At 37.1% G+C, this 14626-nt stretch overlaps 1 long non-coding RNA gene across 1 annotated transcript; it reads right to left on the reverse strand.

Moving 5' to 3' along the window:
- Positions 1-280: 280 nt before the first annotated feature.
- Positions 281-9597, reverse strand: LOC119798613. The gene is made up of 3 exons (XR_005282743.1): positions 9495-9597; positions 5155-5210; positions 281-348 (listed from the first exon to the last, which is right to left on the reverse strand). It is a non-coding gene; the product is annotated as an uncharacterized LOC119798613 (long non-coding RNA).
- Between the last annotated feature and the right edge of the window lie 5029 nt (positions 9598-14626).

A 14626-nucleotide genomic window follows, 5' to 3' on the forward strand; every position in this document is an offset into this window, starting at 1 on the left:
AAAAAGCTGCTACTGGTTTAAAAAAGGAGGGCATAGCTGTGATTTCAATGGCTGGGGACCATAAGTATTGGAATACCATGTAGGAAAGACACATTTTAAGATTTATTTCAAAATTGATCGACAAAATAAAAACAGGGTAGTATAGACTTATAAACCAAGTTCAGTTTAGGCACACAAGCTGAAAAATCTAAATGCTATAAACAAAAGCCTGAGCAAGGACAAAGCTGAAACATTTCACATTTTGCTGTGTGCTGTTGGCAAAGACACTATTGTTTGTCCTACCTTATTCTGAAGCAGCAGAGGGGCTTTTTTAATGCAGAACACTCGTGACTAGATCTTCAGTGCAGCCTTGGAGGAAGAGGTAAAACATTTGTTAGAAACTGCATTTTAGCACTAACAAATATCATAAAACATATTTTCACATAAATCCATATAGTTTTATATTTGTTATATATATCTGCATAATGTATTGTAGCAGCTGCCACAGAACAGTGCTTGAAAAGTATTAAAAGCTATAATAAAAACCTAAGAATAGAAATAAAAACTAATAAAATATAATAATGTGCTGACGGAAACGGGAATAAATACCATTTGTCTGTGCCTGTCTGGGGAGACAAATATCATGCTAAACACAGGGTTCATAAATATATTATACATTACCCTTACAGTGATAAATAATTGTTACAAAGCCAAGAAAGTAACTAAAGAAAAGCGAATAAACTTTTTTAGGAATGAAAGTGAGAAATCTTCAGAGTGATTAGGTATTCACAAGGAGACAAGTCAAATCAGCAGTAATAGGGAAGACATTAACGCAGAGAGCAAAGACAAATGAGAGATGAGAGGCAGGACATATGAAGGGAGGAAAAAAACCTCAGACTCTGAGCTCATTTGACTGTAGGGAACAAATTCATCCAATATGCAGTGATGTATTCATATAAGACACATTCATTCACTGTGACAGTCTTTAGCAAACCAGTGGAGATGGACATCGCAGCTTCTGTTAATAAACTCGATCCATTTTCAGCCTGCTGTCACTAAACAGCCGTATGCTTTTTGCAGCCAAAAGGAATGAGGATTAGCTCATGTACCAACATGACACACAAGGGCAGGCTTCCCTCCTCTCCTCTCCATCAGAGGGCGAAATGACATGATACCTCTGATCCTGTCAGAGCCTAAAAATACACAGTATAATAGGACTTTCAGGGGTGTTTTCAGTTCCTATTTTGTCACCAGTTGCCCTTTTAGCTTGAGCATTACATACACATCAATTTTCCGTTTAGATAGATTTTTATGTAAATAACCATAATAATTACAAAACTGCCTAATGATAGTGATAATCCTAAAAAAAAACATTACAAAGTCAGATATATAGGCTTTATACAAATCCTAATCAGTTTGCTTTCTTTTTTTAGTACCGTAAATTCCGGACTATAAAGCGCACCTGATTACAAGCCGCACGCTCTAATTTTAGAAAGAAAATCAATTTTGTACTTTTATAAGCCGCACCGGATTTTAAGCCGCAGGTTTCCCACATTGTATGAGATATTTACAAATAAAGATATTACACGTGAGCATTTTTTAACGTTTGATTTAATCCGTATGATAAAAAAACAAATACGGTACATATTATGAACGTTTTTTTTTTTTCAAACTACCTGTAACACATTTTAAAACACGTGTCGGTAACACGCAAATAACGCTGCATGTGCCGGGACTTTTAATTGAACAACGCATTGAACAGAACATTGCAGCCGACCAGGAAAAGTCCTTAATCATTTTCTTCTTCCTCCCGCGCACTAAAACCCTCAAAGTCCTCTTCCTCGGTGTCTGAATGGAACAGCTTCAGGATGCCGTCCCTGACTTCAGTCTCATCCTTGTCGCTCTCACTTGAGCACTCGCGGTCCTCTTCATCCCGCAACAGCCCAGCCTTCCGAATGATGCTGGATGTTTTTACACGGCTCCACGCATTGAGAACCCACTGGCAGACATCGGTGAAAGATGCCCTTCGCATGCGGCCAGTTTTGGTGAAGGATTATATAATATGGGCCCTCATGCTGTCCATCACGAGCAGTGCTTTTTTTTTTAATGAAAAAATCCCCCTGGACGCTTGCCATAGCACTCCGTAAGCCATTCCTTCATTAGGCTTTCTTCCATCCAGCCTTTCTTATTAACTTTCACCACGATTTCTTTCGGGATTTTTTCCTTTGGCATTGTCAGCCGCTTAAAAATCACCATGGGTGGAAGCTTTAGTCCGGATGCTGTGCAGCTCAGAACACAGGTGAAGTGCGTCCTCTCGTGACCCGTGGTTTTTACTGAGATGGACGAGTCACCTTTTTTATTAACAGTCCGCATGAGAGGCATGTCATAAGTCAAAGGTACTTCATCCATGTTTATAATTTCATCTGGCCCGATGGAATGCTCCGCTATCTTTGTTTGGGTGAAAGAACGGAAGAGAGCGAGTTTTTCCTGATAGTCGGGAGGGAGCTTAATCAAAATCATTTTAGCAACCACAGTCTTCCATACGTCTAAAATGTTCAACTCTCTGATAACAAATGTATATGGTTTTTACATATCACTGCCATTAACAGGTAGTGAACAACTTTTACAAAGAAATGAATTAAATCTTTGGATGATACATAGCCTGGTAAACCTGACTAAATGGGAGATGAAAGGTGTTATTTAGTCTGGCCCCTGATGAATGAGACAATGGAAGATTGTTAATGAGAACAACCCGTTGTTTTTCAACCATGTTTGTGCCTATTGGCCAACACTCTGACCAATGAGCGCAACTGACTGTGACGTAGTAAGCGTGACAGAAAGCTGTTGGGGGAGTGTAAACAAACAGCCTGTGGGTAAAACGGCGAATACGTCCTTCTCAGAAATGGATGAGCGTAGAGCCTCTTCCTGCTCACATTTCAACGAAAACCCCAAATCTAATCCTTCCAAAAATCGCCATTAGAGCCAGCGGTCCTTCACACACGACTATACCGAGAGAGGTCTGCTACAGACGGGCTGCAGTTAGCCCTGGCGGCTGTTAGCTTCGGAGCTCCGCTGGTTGCCGCAGTCCTTTCAACTTCGGAAATTGTTTTTTTTAAATAACGCATTAAATCAGTAAATGGACCACAAAGTGATGCTTTAAAGTTTAATATTCTCCCCTCAAATTATCTTAAAACGTAGTTTTATTGAATAACAGCAACAGAAAGAGAACTTTTAACTTTCAACGGAGCGCTCCATTGAAAGCTACTGCTGGCGCAGTCCATGCTACTGGGTCGTGCAGCTTTGTCGTCATGCCGTCAAAACCCCGCCCGCTTTGCATCCAGACATTCAAAGCATCTCTGCATTGTGATTGGCCCTCCAGATTTAGGGCCTGGGGCATTGATAGAGGCTAGACCAACTCGCAGGCAAAAATGATTTTGGCCGGTGGCCGGTGTGGCTAGTTTACTAGGCTAGATGATACAGGGAGGCATTCAAAATGTCGGAAACCTGTGCTTTCTACTTCTAGGTGTAGCATGGTACTGTGCATTTGCCATCTGTGCAAAACACTGGCCCCTAGGGCTGAAAAATGTTGCCATAAATAATTTTTACATATTTGCAATAATGATTTAGTTTTTTATATTCCTTGCCCCCCCCCACCCCAAAGACTTGATCAATTCAGGACTGTAGTCTTAATGTGAAAAAGTGCGATTTGAAAATGGCTTTTTGTTAAATTGTGATTATACTGCAATTGCAAGTAATTGCCCAGCCCTAATCCCCCCTAGAGACCAGCAGAATATTGGGTACAGTGGGGAGAAGCTGCCCAGAGTATAAATGCTACAAAAGTTGTTTTTTTTGTTTTGTTTTTTTTTTTCAGATTTAGCAAGTTTCATTTCCTTTTGAAAACATAGATGTAACAAAGATAAACCTCGCTTAAGTCCTGTCTCTTTTGTCCATTTCTTTCCGCCAATGTTAACGCTCCAATTTTCCCAGTCAGTGAAAATAAAGATATTTTTCCTTTTATCTTATTCGAGTGCTTTGTTATCATCTTTAGAAAATTCTCAAATTGTATAAGTTCTAACTCCTGTAATTCTCCAACCAACATTTTTTTAAAGCATCACTTTTTTTAGCACACACCTCTTATTGGATAAAAAAAAAGAAGAGCTGTATTAAAAAAAACATATTTTTCAATTCTCAACCGGATCTCATATACATTTCTAAAGATCACTTCATATAACCAAAAGGCTACTTTTAAAAAAAATACGTTTTCCACTGTCCATACAGCCACCATTAACCGCTATGACTATTAATTTGCTGTTAATTATAATAAAATACTACTATTCATTAGGGCCGGGAGATTAAAGAAAAATATTTTTTTAGATTTAACTTTTGGAATATCTAGATTTTTTCCAACCAATATTTTCTTTAGGTTTCAGTTGCACTGAGCTGAGTTTCAGCTCAGTGCAACTTCAGTTCATTACTATCTCAAATCTTTAAATACTTATTTAGTGCATTATATTCTAATTGTTTGTTGTGAGATAAGTATTTTGCAAGCTGTATTGAAAGATGTTTCACAGCTTGAATTTTGTTTCATTTAAACTTAAGGTCACCTACCAGAATGAATTACTGATATTAAAACTGTTTTTTGAAAGAAATATATGTCATTTGTCTTTTTTGTTATAGAAGGTTATTATGAAACTTAAAAATAAATTAATACAATTGTTGGGAGGGGTCATAGAGTAGATTTTTAGGTAATTTTCCAAAGCCCTAGTATGGTTCTCGCCCATATAAACTCATAATACCAGCAATCTAATTTGATGTCAGATCAGATCAAATCTAAATCTTGAGAATTTTAATCGATTCTTGAAATTTGAATTTCTATGCAGCCCTAAAAACAAAATCAACTGCATTAAGGCTATATTTTATCCGGTGGCAGCACTACAGAGATAAAAGGAGACACTAATAATCTGGTGCTAACTGCTTGTTATTTCGTGAAATGGAACAAAAATTTATTCTATTGCACTTAAGGTGTTTACTTTGTTTTTTAATGACAAAAACATATTGAGATTGTATTTTCAAAAACACACTCCAGAGCTGCTGCACTGCCCGATATAATAAATCACCTGAAATATAAAATATGTGTATCAATATTTTCATTCAACATCATGCTTGATATCTTACCTTTCTCAATGGGCTGCTCCTTACACACACTGCTGACTGCCACCTTGGTTTCCTTGCTTAACACAGAAGAAGATGAGATATTGTGTGTCAGCTTTGGAATAATGATGAGTCGACAATGAGGACATATCTATTGTTTGCAATCTTTTTGCATTGGCCAACTTCTCGATAAACGTTGCTTGCATTTGTCAAGGTTTAAGCAGCACACCCCACATTTGCGAGATGTGAGCTTAGCGCAAGATTACGCAAGACTAGAAGGGGAATTCAAGATGGGGGCCCGGTGAAGACTGGATCTGGAAAATTTGAAGATTTCATTGAAGATTCCAGGGGAAAAACAGGCCATACAATTTGTCCTTTTTTTTAAGCAAATGTTGTAAAATGTATGGCTGTATGCATGGCTAGCTAAAAGCCTGACTGCCTCAACTACACAAGTAAACCACAAGCTATCTGTCAGAGTGGGGGTCCAGAGGCAGCCTATTCATTAGTCATTGCTTTACATTAAAGAAAAAAAAAAATGGGTTTCTTTAAATCGATATTAGGAACTTAAAGTTCATAATTTCAATATTATATTGGGCAGTGAAAAATCACAATATATTGCCAAATCTATTTTTTTTTTCTCCCCCACATTACCCCCGCATTAAGACTATGGACTGCCAATAAGACTATGGACTGCCAGTAATTTTGAACTTAGAAAACAAATCTACAGATTTAATGACAATAGGTATATCAAACAATACAAATTCATGCAACATACACATTCATGTCTTTCATTTAAGTAGAAATCAAGAGAAATGAATCACAAGATTGTATCTCTCTCCATAGGATCATTTCCACTACTCACTATCAGGCAACTGTAGGTTTTTATATTCTTACTGATATATTCTGTGGGTTAGAGTACCAACAGTATTCTATCCTATTCAAACATTGATGTAGACCTTTATGGAGATTATTGATATAAATGGTTTTAATCTGTTTCCTGTTTGTAGAGTCAAAACTAAAGGCAACACGGGGAGAATAAGTGCAACAAAGCAGTAACAACTGTTGATAAATCCTATTGAGGCAACAGTCATTACTAAACTCATAAAATCCAATAAAAAGGATGGTAGACAGGACTTTAATCATCAGACAGTGCTCAGGAAAAGCAACAGGACTTGCTCGATTTTCTTAAAGATATTTCACCTCTCATCAGACAAGCTTTCTCACTTCCCAGAAAAGCCTTTAGGCTCTATTTAAAAAAAAAAAAAAAATCAAGCAAGTGCAAACGCCTTAGCTGAATTCTCACAGATAATTTATGTCTGTTCAAAGGACTAGCTAATGCTTTCAAAACTACTGCTTTTCACCTCTTAAATATGTATGTGTTAATGTGTGCTTAATTTCATGAGCTTTCTGCCACATTTTGATTAAAAGACATCTAATGCCAGCCATGAAAATGTATATTCATGGTGGCATCTCTACCCTCACTGTTCACTGTTTTGTTTTTCAGTAAAGCAGAGCATTACATATATCAAAGGAGCAATTTAGAGTTTCATTACCTTAGCAGTCCAATATTCTGCACACATAACCTTTTGTAACTTAAATAATATTTTGTAACTTAAATGAGGAATTGTTTTGTCTTTTTAGTAGGAACAAAAATTATGGCAAGCTTACATGTGCCAAGCATCTATGAAAAAAAGGAAACAAACTGAAATACTGATGGAAAAGAGAAATCAACCCATGAATGTCTTGAGGAATACTACAACGCAAACTTTAAATCCTGCATAGATTTTACACAATTGTTTAATAGATTTGATTATTAGGAGTAGCTTATAACCACTGATAGTATGTTTTCCACTGGTTTCTGTGTAGAATTACACACAGGTAAATTGGAAAAAAAAAAAAAAAAAAAAAAAAAAAAAGGGAAAAAATTTGCCTGGTGGGCCGGTCCTAATTTCAGTGTGCGAGGGCCGGCCCTCCTTAAATCATACTGGCTCCAACACTTACTCTCCGACCAAAGCACCTTCCTGTGACAGTAAATAATTCAAGGAGCTCAAAAAGTAATATAATGTTAACTATCTAAATGATGCATGAAGTATATATAGCCCTTCCTTGTGATGCACATCCTTGTGACAGTTGGCATATGGTGTAATTTTCTATTTCTTCTAACTGTAAAATTCTTGCAAAGTAAATTATAATAAAACTAAAATGCTTTCTTTAAACCAAACTATGATCTTCCTCTTATATTTGGCTAATTTATGTTCTAATAATTTGCAAAACTATGCTGCAGTGCATTATGGGGTTTTGCATCTAAAGGCTAACATTTCCCATCTGATGTGAATTGTTGCCAGGTTGGGATGTTTCCCAGTCTGGCAGTTTATAATGATCGTCTATGGGTAAAAAACTTTTTTCTTTAGATGTATGACCTAATAGACTTTGGTTCAAACTGGGTGACATTTTTGTATATACAGGCGGTTTATGAAAAAAAATGTTGCGCTGTAAAACGTGAGTCAGTGACATCTGGCAACCCTGCTGATGTTAGTATGGACATAATGCTGCGTTCACACCGGGGGCAGCTGGCGCGACAGAAGCAGCGAGTTTACATGCAAAGTCAATGGTTGACGCGCGTCAAGGCGCATCAAAAAGTCCCGCGGCGCATTTCGAGCAGCAAGCGCAGCGCGTCTGAGCAGCTGAAGCAGCGCGTCGGGCGCGTTTTGGCATCTGACGCGCGTGACGCGCCGCAAACGCGTTGCTGCTCGAGATGGAAAAATTGAATTTTTGCTGCTCAACGCGCCGCGTCAACCAATCAGAGAAGCTGATCTGGGAGCTGGCTGGGAGAGAGACACAGCGCTGATGACACAGACCGCTCTGATTACTCCTCTTAAACAGTTTATTAACGCATAATTAACTTAAAATATATACATCTGCCGGCAGAATATGTTCGCTTTTATTATTCTGGTGCCTGCAGATCGGATTATTTAGATGAAAAACACCTACCAGCCACCGCGGTAAACCGCGAGGAGGCGACCCGGCCAGAGGCTGCTGATGAATGGATTCCTTCTGTCGGCGCACCGCCGGTATGTGGGGGTCTGAGCGGCTCCGACAGAAATAACATTGGGAGGCAGGATTGTAATCTGGATGAACTGACACCACTGATGAAGTTTTCAGGTGTATTTTCTCACTTAAAAACATATTAAAACTACTTTATTCCCACTGATCACAGCAAATATAGCTGCAAGGCAGAGAAAGGATAGTGAAGCTCCGCCCAACGCGCGTCAGACACACTTTTGGACCGCGCAGCGAGAGCAGCAAAGCTGCTTCAGACGCGCGTCAGAATTCACTGGTACAAGCAGCAAAAATGAAGCAGCAGACGCGATTTTGCTGCTTTTGCTGCCCCCGGTGTGAACGCAGCATAAGTGGGCAGTTGTAGATGAAAAATGCCAGGGCTGAAAATCGTTCCCAGTTCGAGCCTGCCCTTCTACCTACTACTTTTCAAATGGTTACTTCTATTTATTATCCGGTGTACAACAGATGTAATCAAAATATTGCATCATAACTTTTGTAGGGGACATAAATAAGCAAACAGCTGTTGGGAAGAAATAGTACCACATATCTATTTATACAAAATTGTTTATTGAAGTTGTTATTATGTTATTTAAGGTCACAAACTAAATGCTTACAGTGATTGTAGTGTTTTTAATTATGAAGGGATGTTAAGGTCTTAGTTTAACTTTTTTTTTAACCATTATATCCAATGTCTATTTAGGAGTCAATAAGTGAAATTTGCCCAATAAAACGCAGGTCATTCATCAGAAATAGTTTGCTGAACGAATTCTTTTTGGGTACACACACAACCATAATTACAACATTTAAAATAATGTAGCAATCTTAATTTGTGAACTAAGCATCCGTTATTTTGCACAATGATAGTTAAATAACCCGCTTTATTCGGCATCTAATATCAGCCAGTTACATAATAAATAGATCAAAACTCTTGAAAATCCCCAACTGGAGCAGAAATGTTCTGTAAATTAGCCATTAGCAAGGCTTAATCTCTATATTCTAGTAGTTTCTAAGCTAATATGTACTCAGAGTTACAATTTATCGATCCTCAACATATAGAAATAAATAATTAAATAAATAAAATACCGTAATAGAAATTCAGATTAAATAATATTAAAGAGGGTTTTTTTTTTTTTTGACAAACATTGCTTGTGAGACAGCAGGCGGTTACCCTTGCGCACCTGCGCCTGTCTCCTCGTGCGCTAGCCGTAAGTGTTACCAAGGTTAAACAAGAAAAAAAAATACATCTGTCCTGCAAACCCCATAGAGGAATTACGATGCACAAACAATATCGCAGCAACACTTACCCCAAATACTGAGTTATTGCTCTGGACTATCGGGCAGTTTTATTGCACTCTTGCGCTGCCTTTCCCTCCACAGCTTGAGACTACCTGAAAAAGGCCGAAGTCTTCTTCTTCTTCTTATGAGATTTTATGGCGGTTGGCAGACTTGTGAATTGTGCATTACCGCCACCAACTGATATGGAGTAAAGCAAGAAAACAGGAAACGATTCACCCCCCCCCCAAAAAAAAAAAAAAAAAAAAAACCTGTGTAACTTAAACCAACATAATACTAAATCACATTTGCCCATATAATTTTAATTTACTCTAGGTCATCGTAATTCTGCCAGTTTCTGATGGTCCCATCGGTCCTCCCATCATGCTTCCAACCATCTCCCAGTTCAAATCTTTAATGTCCAGATATTTTTCTGCAGCCTTCACTATTATTTTGATTTTTTCAGTTTTTTTTGTTGTCTGTGCAGTACAATTAATCACTTCTACCATGAAAAGAACAAAATTTGTCTTTTTAACAATTACTGAGTCTTCATCAATTTTTGGAGATTTCTCTAGAGGTTTGGAATTTGCTGTGTGTTGAACTGTAGGTTTGGGTTTTTCTGACTGAGATGGGATCCTTTTTGCAGCTTCAGCGTAGGTTATTCCGAGCTCAAATTTCATTTTTTTTATTTCCTCAGACCTTTTGCTTGCTTCACAGCCGCGATAAGCAGCAGTATGTTCTCCACCACAATTACAGCATTTTATTTTAGCTTCTTTTCCACATTTTCCGTACTCATGTTCTCCTGCACACCTTCCACATCTCTGTTTCCCTTTACAAACTGCTGCAATGTGACCGAATTTTTGGCATTTGAAACATCTCAATGGTGGAGGATTGTAGATTTTGACATTATAGCTTATGTAACCGATGAATACTTTGCTTGGTAATTGCTCTTCTTCGAATTTAATTAACACCGATAAACTGTCAGATCTTTCTCCGTTTCTTGTTGTTTTTAACCGTTTTACTTCTTTTACTTTTGCACCGCTTATGTTTTCCAGAATCTCTTTTTCAGAAATTTTTAGAGGAACTCCTCCAATGACTCCCCTGCTGATCTTTTTGTTCTCCATTAGGCTGCACTGAACTCTTATCCCGTCAATTTTGTTGATACGTATTGCTTTGCCTTGCTGGGCGCTGTCTCTGCAGTTAATTAGCAGGTCTCCACTGTACAGAATTCTGGCACCTCTGACTTCTCCAACAAGTTTATTGATGGTTTTTGTTAAGTGAACCGGATTCCAATTTGTAAAAGAGTCTGCCTGATTAACGACTTTGAATATGACTTTGAATTCATTTTGTTGTGCTGCGGAATGTATGGATTGCTCATCACTGGATTGTTCTGAACTAGATTCCCCTTTAACTGATCTCTGTTTTTTCCGCTTTTTCTCATTTTTTGATGTTGCTATCTTCCAACCTTCATTGTCACTATTTCCCTCTTCCATCCCACAAGAATCGCTTCCTGTTTCCTCACTACTCACGGCCCAGGACATCTCTCCACAAGCAGCTTCAAAACACGCGCCATGCACCAAACGACCATCCATCCTAAGGCCGAAGTCTCAGGTGAACATCACCAATTATCGCGATGGTTGGTGGATTACATTAAAAAAAAAAATATTAAAGTTTTCTTCTTCTTCTTCTTGTTTTACTGGCGACTTGCAACCAAATGGAGCATTATCGCCACCTACTCAAATAAAGTTTTACTAGTTTTCTTGAACAGCATTCGCAAATCAAAATGGTCGTTAAAATTAAAGATTAGTCAATCAAAAATATATACATAATTTAAAAAACAATAAACGTTTTGCTTATTTTTTAACCTGCTTTGACCATAACTATTTTTTATGTAAGATGTTCCCTTTCAGTTTCTACAGAAGAAGATTAGGGCCACTGGAAAAAAAAAAAAAGTTAACTGATTTGTAAATGTAAATATCATTTTAGTTTAATATGGGAAAAAAGTCAGAATTCTGACTTAATCTCAGAATTCTGATTTTAATCTCAAAGTTCTGACTCTTTTCTCAGAATTCTAACTTTAATCTCAGAATTCTGACATTTTTTTCTCAGAATTCTGACTTTAATCTCAGAATTCTGTCTTTTTTTCTCAGAATTTTGGACCTTAATGTAGATGGGCACCATGAAGGAAGAGATGTGGGACCACTCAGCTTCACTGACAAAGATGTGAGTTGTTTAAGAGGACCAGTGACACATTGGTGGAAAATTATGGAATTAGGTGACTTTTTACATGCCTGAGGGGTTCCCAGTGATCCTATTTCATGAATGCCATCAATACAGTATGATATTGATGGCAGTGTACTGGTTACAGAGAATAAAAGCCTTATCCTCAAAGCACAGGTGACCCATTTGAACTGCCAACTTACCTATCTTTAAAAAATAGATCTGCTAAGTTGTATCTAATTTATAGGATAGATCTACAGTCTACACTCTCCCTATGACTGTTGCATCTAGAGAGCAAAGCTAATCCAAGCTCAACTTATTAAAGATCTTCCAAAAAACGATTTAGCAGGGTAATTATATAAATAGCTTTACAGCAAAATAAACCAAGAACCAAAAGCTTTAAGTAAAGGGTAGTGAGATTTATTATTCTCTGGGGATCAATCTGGGCTAAGGGTCTTTGCTCTTGGAGTTAGAGTTTCAGGTTGTGGGGTTTGATACGGTTACTCAGAACGCAAGCACTTCGTTCTAACCATTAGAGAACCACTGGCTAAGGAACAGTAAAATGTCTTTGCCTATTTTCAGGAAAAAATATATATTTTCATTATTCAAATATGGGCTTTATGTTTAATCAGTAGATTTTAAGTCTGTTTTTGCACAAATAAACTGATCATTATTCATCAAAGTTTTTTTTTCTGTTAGTTCGTGTTCTTGCACTAAAGATTCTTTTTGTACATTGCTGTTGAACTGTGTGGAACAAGAAATAAGAGATCGAATAATAACATTTTTGCTTTGCAGTAGTTTTTCACAATATGCATTTTGCATAAAGATGAACGTGCGATCTTATGCAGCTTTTAGTCAATAATACAGCAGACCTTAACAGCTGATTGTCCTATCTTTGCATTGTGCATGTAATGCTTTTAAATGAAGCCAAGTCTTTGATTAGTGATAGATGTAATACTGTGTTAAGGTAAAATGTAACTTAGCCAGAGTGACAGAAATCTCTATGTGCATGTTACGTGAAGATTTGGCCAGGGGTAGCACAATAAGTTTCTTCTGGACTCGAACATAAACTAAAGGATCTTTAAGGTCAATTGATTTGCCTAACTTTACTTAACAAGTTATGCCAGTTGTTAAGCTAAAAGCATTTTACATTTTTTGTTAAACAAGTGTGCTATAACCAGCTTTAAGCTAATTTCTACAATCCTACATGCGGGAACAATGAGGCGTTTATTTATCTATTCTTAAGTCTTGTATACTCAATTTTGATGACTTAGACAACTTTTATTGTAATTTTTGTGCATACAAAATGAAATTTTATTTTGTAGAGCTTTCATGACATTCCTATTTCTTAAAGTGCAGCAGTGATCAAATGTGAGTGTGAGAAAAAACATGGTGCAAAAAATGCATTGATATGGAAGCTCAGAGCATTGAATATATATGGCGCAATTATGCAGTGTTTTGGTTTGGTGATGTCAGTGTGATGCAGAGTCTGTGACATGATTTAGAGTTTTCTCAACAGTTCAGATCTGGTTGTTGTCTCTTTTTTAAAAGTAATTTACAAGCTTCTTGTGAAGCTTCTCAAATATCTGGACTAGATTTATATTTTATTAGATATGTGTAGACAACATGCTAAGAAGTATTTATTTACTGTCAGAAAGAGACTCTTCCGCTTTAGTGTTTTAATGTATAATTAGGTTAATCTTAGAAAATAGCCGTTTCAAGCCATCAGCCCATTACTGTTTAGTCTTAGAACTTAAAATGTTTAATTTAATCTTTTCAAGCCTATTAAGAGAAAGCACAACAAACATGTTTTCTGATTCATTATCTTCATGAAAACATTGTATTGTTTTCTTCTCTGGGATAGAAAAAAAAAGATTAATGTTTTCTCTTTTTAGCATTTCAGTACTTCCAGTTCTGCTGTCCATTAACAACAACATTATGATTTAATGGGTAATGTTAATGCTTTGTCAACCGTTCTAAAGAAGTTGAGTTGTAAAGTTTTTAATGTGTCAAGTTTATAGAAAAACTTTTGCTTTTCCTGTAGGCAAAACTAAAGTAAACACTTTCCTGACATGCACTTCAGTCATCTTTGCTCGGTATCTCTTTCACTGCCGGTGATGTCAGTTCTTTACCTAACAATCAGTTCTTCTAGAAACTATTTAATTTGGGGATATACGCATTACCACCACAAACTTAAATACATTTTATTAGGATATCAAATAAAATACATGTGGTTTTAATGTGGAAGAAAAAACTAAAGATGTGTAAATTGAAGCTGTTTTCCAACTAACTTACTCTAAAATCTATTAAATTAAATCTGACCTAATCAGCTGCCTTCAAAATTCCCATAAATTGTCAAACCAAAAGTCTATTTGAGTGTCATTTGACTACTGCATATCAAGTTGTTTCCATGAAGGCCTCACAGGTTTGTTGGATAACATTAGAGAATAGACGGTATCATGATGTTCAAAAAGGAAAGCAGACAAACTGCAGATGAAGTTCCAAGGAGCACAGCATGCCTATAAGAAAACAACTGAGGTGGCAGCTTTGCTGTGGGGGTGTGTTTATAAATCATTAAGTACTTAGAGTCGAGCAGTCACCATAAAGATTGGCAAAACTTAACTTGACTGAATGGAAAGCATGATTTCCACATGTTGTACTATGGTGTATTTGTTGGCTTCAATTTGTTGGAAAATGAAGAGCAACTTTTCAGCATGATACACGAAGCACATCTTGAATTCATTTTCTGCTCAATCTTTTGGAATGAGAGTTATTTTCTAAACACCTCACAGATGATTGACTCTATTGTAAGCAGCCACACAAGTATTGACCAGGCTTGAATGGATTTGATATTCACTCAGAGTACTTTCACTGATTATCTCTCTCTCTGTGTGAGTGATGGTATGCTAATCAGCGAACTCACCTGGAGTGAGCCCCGTTGATC

Source organism: Cyprinodon tularosa, unplaced genomic scaffold, assembly GCF_016077235.1.
Source record: "Cyprinodon tularosa strain WSP-4 unplaced genomic scaffold, ASM1607723v1 ctg63, whole genome shotgun sequence".
Classification (NCBI taxonomy): Eukaryota; Metazoa; Chordata; class Actinopteri; order Cyprinodontiformes; family Cyprinodontidae; genus Cyprinodon; species Cyprinodon tularosa.